We start from the raw sequence: 12,547 nt of genomic DNA on the forward strand, positions 1-12,547 counted from the left end.
AACCAAAGGCACAACACACTGCCCTGTCTGCAGATGATCCTGCAGATGGGGATTCTACATAAACATGGAACTGACATGGCAGGTATGGAGACATGTAGGAAAGACATATCCACACACAGACTATTAAACCGACAGTACACCACATGCAGTATAGCAGTACTTACAGTTTGTAGGCAGGTCAGACACATCCCCTTCCTGTGTGTTGCCCTGTTTCCACAGTGCATGTTGTTAGAGGTAAATTCCTAATCCATCTCAGATGCTGGTTGCCAACCAACAGATCTAGTTCCTGCTCTCAGTGAATGACAAGGGCCAACACCAACATGATGTTCCTAGATATCGGAGTGTGTTTCCATGCAATATGGGAATGTTACCACAGCTGTTCCACATGCAATCAGCTATGGGAGGGCTGCACTTCATGCAGAGACCATCAGCTGATCATGAGCATCACTTAAAATACACATGCTGCTGCCTAAGCAAAGCAGGTGTAGATCTCCATACCCACCAGAGAGGGAGAGGCAGACAGAGGCAAAGACATGTCAGGGAGGGGTGGGAGAGTAAAACTGCAGCTTGTTTGGGTCACACACTTACCAGCACAGGGTATCAAACCCCTGACAACTATGTAGTGCTATCACAGTTCAATGCAGTTATTGTATGCACCACATGGATTATCTGTTGGAGTCCTCAGAACATATATGTGATGGTGAGTGACATCTGCAACAGGAATATGGCAGCTATATGGTAGGTGAAGTACACGTGCCTGTCTGCATGAACAGTTGCCAGCATCAACACAGCCACATTCTCACAGGGACATGCACACATCAACACACTTGGCAGGGCCAGGAGTACAACTCATCAGTAGAGGGATTGCCACAACACATCACTGTACAGGTATCACATGCATCACACTGGTCATACGGAGGTTGTATGGGCAAAGGGTATGAGGAGGTGTTTGACATCAGACAGCATGCTTCAGTATGCCCATGGGGGTTGTAGTGAGTGTGGATGTGAACATACGCACCATACCATACACAGACACACACACAGGGTGCCAGTACTGACATGCATGGGTGCATGTCTGCACATGTGTGTGGTGGTCGACTGTGGCAGCAGGCTATACAACGGTAGGCGATGGGTATACCTTGGCATCAGGCCACATGACAATGGTCTGCATTGTGTCTCAAGGCTGTAGTTTCCACACTTGCCCGCACAGGTAGGTATTGTATCTCCCATCCAGTCACCTGGGTGTGTGGCCAGTGCTGTGCATCGCTTGCCATGTATGTGTTCCTTAGTTCATAACATGGACGGTGTCTGGGATGTGCACACCTCCCACATGCATGTACGGTGACATGTGGAACTGTACCTGGAGTGTCTGGCCAATGTTGTGAACACAGATTGTCATCATATGTGCCAGTCTTGCCCACCTGTGGCAGGGACCGGTAATGGGCACCAGGTTTACTCTGCACCTACACTGATAGCATGCTAACATCATTACCTGGTATCAATCACATCTGTCCATACAGGGCATGTTGTCAGGCATGGTATGTCCATTGTGGTTCACATGTGATGGCACCACAAGTGGTGCAGGTGTCCATTGGGGAACATGCTGGAGGTGCACTATCAGCATGTACGTGCATATTGGACAGATGGACAGAGTGACATGCCCTGTGTAGCCCACTGCTATCACTCCATAGTTACTGTCAGTGGCCAATATGCAGTGTACTACCCACATATTGTCTGTTGCCTAGGCATGTGTGTGTGTGTATGAGACATGGATTGAGAGTGTACTCTGGGTAATACTGGGGTTGCTAACTGTGATTGGCTGGCCTTGATGTCACATGTATGGGTATGGCTTTGCACCCCAGCCTCTCAGCTATTTCACATCTGTTATCCCTGTACGGTGGACATTGTGATATATAGTAGGGCCACCATATAAGAAATATGCAAAACCCACTACACCACATTTGCCACATGTGTCACATGCTTGTAACCACCTTTACACAGGATACGAATTACGAACACACACACACACACACACACACACACACACACACACACACACACACACGCACACCTGTCATGTCTGGGAGTAGAACTCCTATTAACTAGTTTATTATAGTATGCGCCTCACACATTATTGAAGTACTCCTTTCCCAAAGGTGTATTTCACAATGAATGACATCAGCAGGATTGCTAAAGTAGGCCATTTGAAATGTACTGCGGGTGGCTATCCTAAAATGCATTGCTCCCTACACAAACAGTTAGAGACACACAAAACATCCACAACCAACATGTGTGGGTATAGAACCCATGACAGAGGTCTATATCACACTACAGCATGGAGCTGTTATAGGATGCACCATGGGGATTACTAGAAAACTCCTTCCCCAAAGCTGTATTTCACAATGAATGACATCAGCAGGATTGCCAAAGTAGGCCATTTGAAATGTACTGCGTGTGACTAGCCTATAATACATTGCTCCGTATACAGACATTGACACACACAAAACATCCAGAACTGCCATGGGTGGGGATGGAACCCTACTACAGTTCTAAATCACAATCCAGAAGTACGCAGTTACAGGATGCTTCTTGGAGATTACTGGGCTGCAGCCTTCCCAGAGGTATATTTCTAGGTGGGTGACATCAGCAGCCTTGCCAAAGTCGAGTATATGAATTGTAAGAAGTCTGAGTACCCTAAAAAGCATTCATCTCTGCATAGTCAGACAGACACACACATTAACACACAAACAAATGCACACACACACACACACACACACACACACACACACACACACACACACACACACACACACACACACACACACACACAGAGTTGCCATGCCTGGGGTTAGAACACCTACCTAACTAGTTTATCACACTACAGCAGTACACAGTTATGGGATGTGCCATGGAGATTAATGGCCTACAACTCTCCCACAGATGTATTTCACATTAGAGTACCTCAGCAGGCTTGTCATAGTAGGACTATGGGGAGGGTGGTGTGTGCATGGGCCATAACCCATTCATGTATGGGTTGACACGACACATGCGGGCACAAACGGGGTCATATGTCACAGATACGTGTATACAGCTACTATTTCCTTATACAGTCATGTTGCACAGCTGGCACATGCACCACATAGTCTGTAATGCTGACAGATACTGGTGGCTAGCATCTGCAGTGAGTGACACGTGCACCTCATGTGTTTGGGGCCCTTTGGCTGTGTGCTGGGTGGGACAGGCCTGGATGGCTCCTTGTCACAGTCACCATCATCCACACTTCTATGTATGTCTACCTTTGGCTTATTATAGTGTGTCACCCTGATGTATATGTCTATATTCCTATCCACTGTGTGTGCAAGGCATTAGTGGTGCATACTGATGAGCATCTACACTAACATCTGCAATTGCCAGATATGTCTGGTCCACTGGTATTTGCAGTCATGGCCTTCATGTGTTTAAGTGTGGTAGCATGCCCAGTATGACCTTTCAGTATGTTGTTCACTGACATTGCCTTCATTAAGTGTGTGAGCATGCCCAGTATGGCCATCTGTAGTGGATGTGTGGATCGTGTCCAGGTAGTTTGTGCTGCAGTGCTGACCTTTGTGTTGTACACCGACGTGTAGCATGCTGTGTTCTGCAGGGTATCCATCGATTTCTGCATAGCAGTGGGGGCACACCTGACTGTTTATACATTTATACACAGGAGTGGGGGGGGCACACCTGACTGTTATTACATTACTATGTAGGATGGGGGGCCACACCTGACAATTTCTGCATTTCTACACAGGGTTGGGGGCACACCTGACTGTTATTACATTGCTATATAGGATGGGGAGGCACAAGTGACACTTGTACACATTTGTTATGACTGTACTGGTATGTCATGTACTCCATTTCATTCTGTATTGCTAACTATCATGCTGAGTAAAGACACACCAGTGTACTACAGATTGTGGCTTTGGTTGCCCTACATATTATTGTCTGACTTACTATCCTTCAGAACTAACATCCCACTGCCTGCCCTGCTGTGGTCTGTCTGTGTAGGCCTGAGGGTGTGGTTAACCATAGCCATCATTATGGGGCCATGGCACAGGCCCTGTATGGGTTTGTCTATACCTGTCCTGCTGGCTGGGACTGTTGTTGGGTATGTGAACTATCCTGACTGGCATGTGTGGGTCATATGGACACACATGTCGCTCAGCACCTTTCCTGCAGTGGGTTTTGTCACCCTGTGTAGTACTAGCTGCTATGGTGACACCAGTATGTGTTACACATGTCAGGGTGCCACTATGGGTGTCTACTGTCTGCTCTCATAACATTCAGCCACCCAATTCCCTTGCATGCTCACATCCATACCATAGCTACAGGTGACAACACATTCTACTCCATTTGGCAATTGGTAGGTTAATTGACTTACCTTGTGGGTGTGTCAGAGTTGCGGATGGTGCTGGAGGGCTGTCTATGTCGGATGCACATAGTACACTCCCTATACATGGTTGAGCACAGGTGGTGTCATGTTTGGCATTCCTTTTACTGTATGTGCGAGTCAGAGAGAGGGTCATTCCTTGGGACCCTACTGTGTTAGTGCATGTGCTATGCATTGCCTCTTTGCCAAGGCCAGGGCATACTGGGCATACCTCCTTCTGCCTATTGGGGCAGGCTCAGGTTCTTCCTCCTCCAGGTCACTCTGTGCCTGTGCAGGCCTTGGCATTGGTGGGGGGCTGTGTGGCCCTGCCACATGCTGCTCCTGCTGCAGCTGTTTTCGCAGGATCATATTGTGTAGCATAGCACATACCATAAAAATTTGGGTACATGTAGTTGGTGAATACTGCAAGGCTCCACCGGATGTGCCCAGACACTGGAACCATGACCTGAGCATCTCAAACACATGCTCTATTATATGCCTGGCCTGTGCACCGTTATGGCGTTCTTGTTCAGGTGTGTTTGCATTTCTGATGGATGTCATCAGCTACTGCTCCAGTATGTACCCAGCATCCCCCACTAGGTGACCGTAGGGGATGTCCCCATTGGCAAATCTCTGATACAACTGCATCAGATGCCATATGTGGGCATCGTCATAGCTTCCAGGGCAGCCAGCACACACATTCATTATAATGCCCTGGGCATCACATACGACCTGGCAGTTGATGGAGGGGATGCCCCTGTGGTTGATGTAGGCCCTACCCTGCTCACCGGGTGGTGAGTTGATGCATATGTGCGAGCAGTCTATAGCACCCACTACCCCAGGGTATTCTGCTATTTGGTGGAAGAGACGCATATTGCTGGTCAACACCTCATGGGTGTTGAGGAAATATACATGCTCACTTGCATGTGCTGACATGGCATCCAGTAACTGGTGGAATACTCTGGATGCTGATGCCTGTGATATCCCCATGATATCCCCAGTTGTGCTTTGGGAGGTACATGTGGCTAGTATACCTAGGCCTACACATACCTTTGTATCCACTGGAATGGGTTCCCCTCGGTCAGTTTGGTGTGTCAGGTGTGGCCAGCACAGCTCAACTATTTGCTGTAGAAGGTTTCTGTCTGCCCTATAGCACTCCACTATCTCTATCTCATGTAGCCCCTGGTAGGTTACCCTGGGTCTGTACACTCTTCTCCTTCCCCTCACTGCAGGTTGTTCGGTAGCATGCACATCCTCACCACCCTCAGCCTCTTGCACATGTTGTTCTGTGTTGCCTGCTGCAGCCCCTCTCATTTTGTAGGTTTGTTTGTTAAAATTTCCCCACTTGTATACACCGGTGGTGTAGAGTGTGGGAAAAACCAGTGGGGAAGGTGTTTGCTTAGTTTATAGTAGTGTTCTGAGCTGGGCTGGGCTGCTGTGTAATTGGCTGCTTCTGATATAATTCACCTGCCAGCTAAGCTAGTTCTCCTTGATTACCTTCCTACTGCTGTTTTCCCTTCCCATTGCCCTTCTGTCTAAGCCCAGGGGCGTGCCTTGCAATCAGAGTACTCAAATGTGCACACTGCTGCTATTTCCTGGTTTAACCTCTTTTTTCTTCCTGTAAAACCCAGTGCACGGCATGCACACCCGCTTACACTTTGTAAAGAGTGCTAGGCAGATTTAGACACACCCCCTAGCTTAGCTGTGTTACACTGGGAGCATACCCAAGCCACAGGGCTCCAATCCACTTAAAGTATGCCTGCCACACCCACCCATGATGTCACCTACCTCTAAGTCTTGCACCCAGCTAGTCATATTCTTACACTGTTAGTACCTGCCTCACATGCTGGGGAAAACTGGGATTCACTATCCTTCCCCTCATTTCCATAGGATTGCCTGCTAATGCATAGTTACATGTGTCACACTGAGCCTCCCCCCTTAGTAACCACAATTCACTGGCCAGGTTGTCTTTTGTCTGCCATTGACTTGCATAGCAGAATACTGATTTTGGTTAGAATGCTTGTTTTAGGCTTATTTTCCCACCGATCCCGTTTGCACGCCGCTGCCCTATGCTTAAACAGCCATGATCGGCAGAAATACAATAAAAGTTGTATTTTTTACTTTTTGTATTACTTGCAATGCCAAAGGCCTTATATATAGCCATTGGCTTGCTTCCTCCATGATATGCAGCCTTTATTTGGAGCTGTCATGTCTCTGTTTTGGATTTTGCATACCCATACTCGGTTACTAACAGAGTACATTTCTGCACATTACGCTAGTCCTGCACAGCCTGATTCCAGCTTTCTGGATAGCAGATTTACCTCATTTGTATGGTTTTCACCTGCAAATGGGGTAATTGGCATACAGGGGTTGGGAACTTGCAGGACTAGTGCAAGAGCGCTCGTGCATGTCAATTGGGCATGTACTTGGATCGCTCGCCCACATATTGCCAGCATTACCTCTTACACTAATCATGCATGCCATGCAAGCTTTTGAGAATCCAGGGGTAAATATGTCTCTACATTCAACAAGTACATGAATTGCATGGCTCAAACACTGCCATGATCCTTTTTGAGCTAATCACAAACTGTCTAGTCTACTGCCTTACACATACTGTTAAAACATCCTGTCCCTAAACATTGCTGTTATGGCAGAAGTCTTAACATTTCTTTAATCTTCTTTAAGCATACTACATGAGATCTAGTAATAGTTTTGTTTGAGTCAATGTAATTACAAATATAATCCTTTAATTTACTTCCATGCAGTTGGGCGCTGAGATATTATTACTGCTTTGATTGTTGCTTTTTTATGCTTTTCATATTAAATTGAAAGAATGTATATATCCAATATAAAAATCACAGTACGATTGCAATCTCAATGGATGTGTCTATAATTCAGTACATACTTCGGGGGTTAATTTATTTATTGGCCATAATAGTTCTTTTTGGAATATTTTGACCCTGTTTGACTATCAAACATTTTCTTGGTGAACTGACGCTTTGGTTTCCCCATACATCATGGGGAGAGCAGACCAAATGGGGACCATCACTGAGACAGCCATCAGTGGGATTCATAGATTCATAGATTAGTACTAGGCTAACTGCCCTTGTGAGCCATTTTAAGCCTAGACAATTTTTCTGTGAGATTCAAACCCTGCACCTTGTGTCTGTAAGGCAAACACCTTAACCATTAGGCCATCTTCCCAATATTCAATTTTTGTTTCATGTGGATCTGACCTGCACTACTCTTGCCCAATAATATATCCAGGGTTCATCATGCAATGGGCATTATCAAGGGTATTTCCAGTGACATAAGGGGACTGCTGAGAGGCGATCTGTGCCTGACGTATAAAGCCATGTCCAACCCGGAATTAATGGACATGCTGCACCTCAGAAAATCCAAATCTCATCGAGCTACGCGCTCGAGAGACTTGAACCTCAGCACTGAAATAAATAGGACCACCACGCTCAAAATGGCTTTTGAAAAAAGATAAACCTTTCTTTTATCCTCAGCCTGTACCAAACAGAGGTCCCAAAGGTATGTTCACTTGTAATCATTGCGTAGTTTGCAAACACATGTGGACTGGCAGCAGCTTCACTTTCGTGCACTGTGATCTAACAGTCAAATTTCACAACCACTTTGACTGTCACGCCATGTTCCTAGTGTACGCTGCTGCATGTAACTCCTGCCCAGCATTTTATGTGGGAAAAACTATCAGAAAATTATCTGATAGAGTAAAGGAACATTTATCTGCCATCAGACGAAAAGGTAAGCACAGTGCAATATGCACAAACTTCAGCGGGTTTAAATTCATAGTACTGCAACAAGTTGGACAGTTTTTTGGAGACTGTGAAACTCTGTTAGAGTTAAAAGAACTGAGGTGGCAGTTACTTTTAAACTCGGACACTCATCCAGGACTTAATGACTCTCTGAACATTAAATGTGCTTTAAGATGGGCAAATTAACATGTACTGACTGTTTGTTTTGACTACACTAATTCTTAAACAGTGATAGAACATAAGCAATGGTTCCACTACTATTACAGGGTCAGTCCTTTGATTTTCCAGCTTCTAGTTTAATTGGAAATATAACTATCAGTTAAAAGTAAGCACAATAACATCGTAAAAAAAAACAATTGTATTAAGTATTTGTTCAACTCACTCTTAGTTAGTTTCAAAAGTTGTTATAACACACATACCACAATGACTATTGGTAAGAATTGAAAACAATTTCATTGGCCCTTGAATTAACATGAGGACATAATCATTGGTTCCAATTCTTCTTTTGTATTGTGAAAAGAAATCTTTGGCCATTGGCCACTAATCACATCATAAGCAAATTATGTATTCCTGTATACAGCATATTTATAGAGAATGGCTATATACTTTTTTCAGTTCTGATGAAGTTCCTAACAACAATAAAGGAATGAAAGCACTAGACAACAGTTCGGCCTCAGCTGTGTTTATTCTCCATTCGTAATTTTATTAGTTACAAAGTTTTAATTGTTTATTGGCATTATTCTACTTTGCTTTACAGTCTTAGAACGGTTTTCGTTTATATACTGAAATAAATAGGACATGCTGGAGGGATAGATTCATAACCCAGAGGTTCCCTTCACTCTGGAATAAAATCCCAGTCCAGGTTAGGCAGAGTCCCTCATTGACTCTCTTCAAGAGGAATCTTGATGAGTGGATGGGAGATCGTAGGTTTACCCCGGGTATCACTTCTGTGTCACTGTTAGACAGAGGCACAGTATACTAACCTCGAAAAAGGCCATAGCAAAATTAATTTAAAATGGGTGGCGAAAGCCAAACACACTCTGGCTAGGCTTATAAATGCCCTAGGGCAGATAGCCTAGTATGAACCTATGAACCTATAACCCATCAAGACTGTCCTGCCTTTCTTCCCACTAAAATGTGGGGTTTCCAGTATTTTCCTGGAATTCAGCCACAGGAATGTGCACCACAGATATGCAATCCCACATCCTCATCTCCACTCAAAAAGAGGTCAGCCAACAAAGCAATGCCTCTCATCTCATCTGTGCTGTTAATTAAACTTGGGTCACTTAGGTCATAGTCAGGGCGTTATACCTGTGTACCAGTGAATCTGTTTTTAACACTTATTTATCAATTATTGCACTAGTTATGTGGGCAAATGCTGTGGAATTTGTGTGCTTTTTATCATCACAAACATTTTAATAAACCCATGATAGTTTCGTTTAAGCTAAAGAAAATCTTAGTTCATTTATTCGCACATAAACACACCAAGAGTGATTTCATCTGCTAACTTGATATGACATTGCAAACATATGCATTTGTTCACAGGCAAACACAAACCCATACACATGCATGCATCTCTATAGACACAATACATTCATGATGTGAATTAAAACTATTCAGTAGTCATTTTAATTTTGAATAAATAAATGACTTCTGTCAGTAGCATATGCTCATAGGTAGTTACTAGGCATGCAGTCCAGGAGACTATTAAGAAGCCTAGCTCAAATTCCCAATTGCCACAAAGCACTGTCTGGTTAAAAGACTTGCTCAAGGTCATACAGTAAACAAATGGAATTTGTGGGAATCAGACTCTGTATCATAGAAAGTAGTTGTTAACATTGCATGCCTTAATCCTCTCCACTATACACCAAACTAGTTATAATCCATGGTTTTACCATGTTAAAAATGTTAACCTCCTACATTTTTAAGTGATTTTTAGATAAACTGCCCAAACTAAATCATTGTCAAATTAGAAAGGTCTGTTGTAGAATAAAGGACAGCTGTCATTTTTGCTGAAAGGAAAATTCTCAGAGGCTGTTCTTTTGCACCTAGCAGTATAACAAAATGGACTAGGAATATGCACTGTTAATTAACTATAATGTGTAGAAGTAGATTTCTGTCTTTCAATCTCAATTTATATACTGTGTAACTCCTAGGAAGTCATTTAATTAGACCAAGGAGAAGCTTGTGGAAATTGGTTCTTATGCAGTTAAGCATGCAGCTTTCATTTTCTGCATCTCTTTAAATGACATTTCTTACTTCATATTAGGAATGCATCATCTCACCAGCACTTCATGCTCTTATAGGTTAATAGGTTCATAGATTAGTACTAGGCCAACTGCCTTTGTGGTCCATTTTAAGAATAGCCAATTATCCCATGTGAGAGTCAAACCCTGTGCCATGTGTTTGTAAGGTAACCACCTAACCATTACACCTACCTCCCTCCACCAATGTTGCACATCATACCATTTCTTCCTAGGACCAGTACCTCTGCTGTATGTTTTATTATTCCTTCCCCTAACCTCTTCCTCTGAAACATGTCATATCATTTCATCCCCCAAACTTTAACTCTGTTACATGTCATATCATTCCTTCCCCAATAGTACATCTGCTGCACATCATATAATTCCTTTCCCAGCCTGTATTTCTGCTCCATGTCCTATCATTCTTCCATCAACCCATATCTCTGTTACATGGCATATAGATTCATAGGTTCATAGGTGTTCACTAGGCTAATAGGTTCATAGGTTCATAGGTTCATAGGTTCATACTAGGCTATCTGCCCGAGCGCATTTACAAGCCTAGCCCATCTTTGTGGCTTACGCGCCCCCCTTTAGTATGGGGAACTATACCCATTATTTTATCCATTGGTCAAGATTTCTCTTGAACATGATGAATCTATCCCTCCAGCACGTCCTATTAATATAGGTTCATATTTAATAAATTCCCACTGTCAGTCTCGAACCCAGGACCTTGGTAACATTAGTCTGTATGACCTACCACAAGGGGCTTTTTTATGCCTAGCCATACATCCCAAATTTCTGACAAGTTCTGGTACCCTTGATATGTGTAAGCAGGGGCTTGGGAGATGAAACATTTACAAGCAGGGGCCTGGAAGATGAAACATTTACAGGCTACCTGTGTCCATTAGAGACATATGTGTCAAACTAGGGATGAATTTCCTGTTCCCCAGTTGTCCAAGTTTCACTTGAACTGGGTTAGACAAGAACTCTGCTTCACATGGATGGGGAGCTTGATCCAGGGAAGAAGTAGTGTCTAGGATGCATACCTGTCTCTCCAGCAGGTCCTACTTATATCACAGGCAAGGCTTAGGTCTTTAGAATGGGTAATTCTGGTGCTGTTTTGTTTTACAGATATTCAGGAAGTCCATCAGAGTGGGGTCTGTCAATGCCTTGTATGCTAGGCATAAATCTCCACTCAACAGCCTGTAGGAGACAGAATACAAGGATAAGTCCTTGAGGCGGTCTGCATAGGGCATGTTACATTCACCTTGTATTCTTATAGTGAGAAACCTCTGTGGATGCTCTAGTTGTTGGATATGCCTATTAGGTGCATACCACAGCAGCTATTGTACTCAATGACAGGTCTGATGAATGCTGAATACAGTGGGATAATGAGTTACTTGGACCTTTATTTATAAGTTCCACAACATAGAATGATTTCCTCAATACTGTAGACACATGATGGTCAAAGGCTAGATTACTATCTATGTGCGCCCCAAAGTCCCTGACTACTGGGTAATCTCTTATGGGTGTGTTGTCAACATAGGTTCACAGGTGTGTACTAGGCTAATGGTCCTGGAGCCTTTACAAACCTAGCCCATAGGATTACCCTGGCACTATGCCACCCGACCTTAGTTCCCAGTGCCTATGTCGAGTACAGCCACTGGAGTGATCCCCGGGGTGAATTTTCTATTTCCCATCCACTCATCAAGATTTCTCTTGAAGAGGGCAAGTGAGGTGCTCTGTTGGACATGTATGGGAAGTCTGTTCCATGGCATGGAGAGTCTCTGTGTTATGAACCTGTCCCAACAGCACATTCTGTTGATTGTGGTAATGAGGTTGAGGTCTCCGGAGCGTGGGTGCGGAGGGATTGGTATTTCTTTAGATGTAGTATTTCCAACAGAGCTGGGTCAGACATGGCTTTGTAAGTCAAGCAGAGATCGCCTCTAAGTAGGCAATATGAGGCAGAAAATAGCTGGAGTTTTTTTAGTCTGTCCATATAGGGCAAGTGTTTAAGGCCTAGGATCCTCTTTATGAGGTACTTTTGGGCCACTCCAGTTGTTGCAGGTGTCTAGTGAGGTACATGCCAAATGGGGCATTGTACTCAATGACTGGCC

Source organism: Protopterus annectens, chromosome 1.part1, assembly GCF_019279795.1.
Source record: "Protopterus annectens isolate FY-2018-M chromosome 1.part1, PAN1.0, whole genome shotgun sequence".
NCBI lineage: Eukaryota > Metazoa > Chordata > Ceratodontiformes > Protopteridae > Protopterus > Protopterus annectens.